Here is a 3,293-nt window from a genome sequence, read left to right as displayed (position 1 = left end):
AGCAAACAAGAACAGAGACAGAATCATGGATACAGAGAGGATTTTCAAGGTTGTTAGATGTGAGAGGGATATGGGAACAGGTGAAGAGGTGAGGGAATTAAGAAGTATAAATTGGTAGTTACAGAATAGCCATGGGGATGTAAAGTACAGTATAGGAAATGGAGTAGCCGAAGAACTTATACTCATGACCCATGGACATGGACAGTGGTGTGGGGATTGCCTGAGGGAATTAGGGGTGCTCGGTGGAGGGGGTAAAGGGGGAGAATTTGGACAACTGCAATAGCATGATCAATAAAATATAATTTAAAAATAATTTAAAAAATAAAATCATTGGACAGACAAAAATCAAAATGTCTAACTGTAACTGGAAAAGACACTGGCATTTGGGTTACCTGTCACTACCAAATCCAATAAGCAATGACAGTGATTGAATCTTTATGGGTGCTTTATTCAGATGGCCAGTGATCTGAGAAGATGATGGGTTCATACCCTAAAAGACCATCTTCCCTTTTCTTTCTAGGCCAGACCTTTTATAAGGGTGGGGGAGGATAAACAAGGTACAGTGAAGGCTTTGAGATTCAGAAGCTGCAACATGCATGTCGTGGGCAGTTAGCTGTTCCCAGGGGACAATCTACTCTCCCTGGAACACAAAGACCCAGATGCCTCCAACTTGTCCCCTGTGGTAATCTCTAGCAGTGCCCCAGGAGATCGGCTGTTTTTCCAAGAGCCAGGATGGACCTTATCTGTAGTTTCTGAAACAAAAGCTTTAACATACACATCACTTGCTAGACTTACAACTTTTTACCTTAAGCTAAAGTTTTCCAAGTCTTGAATCCCTTATCATAACATTCCCAGGCTTATTTGACAAAGGATTCAGTGTGCTAAAGTGGGAGAAAGAGCACAAGTTCTCAAATTTGAAAATAAATAGTAATGAGAGAAATGCTGTGTGAATTGAAAGGAAATGGCCAGGCAATTAAAAGTAAGTCATGAGAGAGAGAGAGAGAGCGATTTTTGAACTTGAAATAGGTCTGGCCCTGGCCAGGTAGCTCACTTAGTCAGAGAGTGTCCCCATATGCCAAGGTTGGGGGTTAGATCCCCGGTCAGGACACATACAACAATTGAATGCGTAAATAAGTGGAACAAAAAATTGATCTATCTCTCTCTCAGAAAAAAAATAATACATTTAAAAAGAAAGAAAGAAAGAAAGAAATCTGGTTTGCCCATTAGTCACAGGGGAGTACTGATTTCATTGTTAAAATGCTGAAGGTTTCCTGCCCAGTTTGCTGGGAACTCTGACCAGTGATGTTGGAGCCTGACTTGTGCTTCCTCTGGAATTGGCACTAGTTAGAATGAAAGAAAATGAACTAAGGCCGAACTTGGGGGGAGGGGGCATGAGTAGCAAGGGTCATGAACCAGAGTCTGATAGAACACACTGAGGGTTTAAACTGCTGTCCAGTGTGGCAGATTTCAGATCCCAAGGGAAATGGACCTGAGGGGTCACGGGAGCCCCAGGCATAGGGAAGTGAGTTTGGTGCACACTGCAAAGGGTCCCTGCAAGATGACACAAGTAGTTATTAGAAACCAGATCTGGCTTTTGGCTCTCTGAGCAGCACCATGGCAGTGGGCACAAACAAGTGCTGACAAAAGGTACAAAAAGGGAAAAAAAGAAGAAAGTGTTTGGTCTATTTTCTAAGAAAGATTGGTATGATGTGAAAGCACCAGCTATGCTCAATATATGAAATGTTGGAAAAACACTAGACTTACAACTTGAGTTCATGAGAACTCAAGGAACCAAAATCATGTCAAATGGTCTAAAGGGTCATGTATTTGAAGTGAGCCTAGCTGATCTGCAATATGATGAAGTTGCATTTAGAAAATTCAAGCTAATTACTGAGGAGGTTCAGGGAAAAAAACTGTATGACTGATTTCCATGTCATGGATCTTACCTGTGACAAAATGTGCTCCATGGTCAAAAAATGGCAGCCCATGATTGAAGCTCTCATGCTGATGTCGAGTCTACCAATGGGTACTTGCTTCATCTGTTCTGTGTTGGTTTTACTAAAAACTGCAACAATCAGATTCAGAAGACCTCTTCTGCTCAGCATCAACAGGTCCTCCAAATCCGAAAGAGGATGATGGAAATCATGATCCAAGAGGTGCAAACAAATGACTTGAAAGAAGTGGTTAATAAATCGACTCCAGATGGCACTGGAAAAGACATGGAAAAGGCTTGGCAATCTATCTGCTTCATGTTGTCTTTGTTGGAAAAGTCAAAATGCTGAAGAAGCCGAGGTTTGAAGTGGGAAAACCATGGAGCTTCACGGTGAAGGTGCCAGTTCTGGAAAAGCTACTGGGGATGAGACAGGCACTAAAGTTGAATGAGCTGATGGATTTAAACCCCCAGTCCAAGAATCTGTTTAAATTCTGACATTTAATGCTGGCAAATAAAAAAGCCTATTTGTGACATTTAAGAAAAAAAAAAAACAGATGTGGCCTCTAGAAAAAAGAAATATGTCACAGGTAAGAATATCCAGATCTTACACCTGCTGGCCAGATCAGACCTGGGGCCCAGGTGGGATGGAAGAGAGTAAAAGGAACAGGCAAAGGCACTGGGCAGAGATGTAATGGTCATTGAGCAGATCAGTTAAACATGGGGGGTTTGGGGGCAGAGTGCTGTAACCCCCTTGTTTTTGCTCCTCCTTTTATCTTGGAGACTTAGGGAGAGGAATGTGTGCTGGTCCAGTGTGTATTACTACATTTTTATGTCACCTAAGGAAAAAGAGTGTATATACTTTTATCAATGTGTGTATCTGTTCTCAAGTTTCTAGCATTCTGACCACAGTGGACACCGATTGTTCAGTTTCAGTAGTGGTATACATCTCATGCCAGTTCACAGAAAAGCAGGTTATGGTAGAACGTAACCAGAAAAGCATTGCTCAAAAAAGCATACTACGTATCAACTGGCATTTACAAAAGACAACCTTAAACTGAACTAGTAGTGTTTGATTTTCAGCTTAAAGACTATTTCCTCCTGCCCTTCAGTTTCTGACTGATATTATGATTCTTTACTACCACCTAGTGGAAATTCATTCATTGTTTAACACACACACACCTAAATTCATTCTTGTTATAAAATGTTCAAGCTGCATAGAGTAGTGTAGGGTAAAAGGTATCCATTCATCATTTCCCCCCACCCCGCTCCCCATCTCACTCTGCTTCCCAGAGGGAACTCTGCCATGTCCTGCTAGAACACTGCCTATGCAATTAAGTATTCAGCTGCGTGGCACCACAAG

The 3,293-nt window shown here is 41.8% G+C and overlaps 1 pseudogene; it reads left to right on the top strand.

Annotated features, from left to right (window-relative positions):
* Positions 1-1,483: 1,483 nt before the first annotated feature.
* Positions 1,484-2,484, top strand: LOC114495301 (annotated as a pseudogene).
* Positions 2,485-3,293: the final 809 nt, after the last annotated feature.

This window comes from Phyllostomus discolor, chromosome 4 (genome assembly GCF_004126475.2).
Source record: "Phyllostomus discolor isolate MPI-MPIP mPhyDis1 chromosome 4, mPhyDis1.pri.v3, whole genome shotgun sequence".
NCBI classification, from domain to species: domain Eukaryota; kingdom Metazoa; phylum Chordata; class Mammalia; order Chiroptera; family Phyllostomidae; genus Phyllostomus; species Phyllostomus discolor.
Note: the sequence above shows the minus strand (reverse complement) of the source record. Positions and strands in the feature narration are given on the sequence as shown.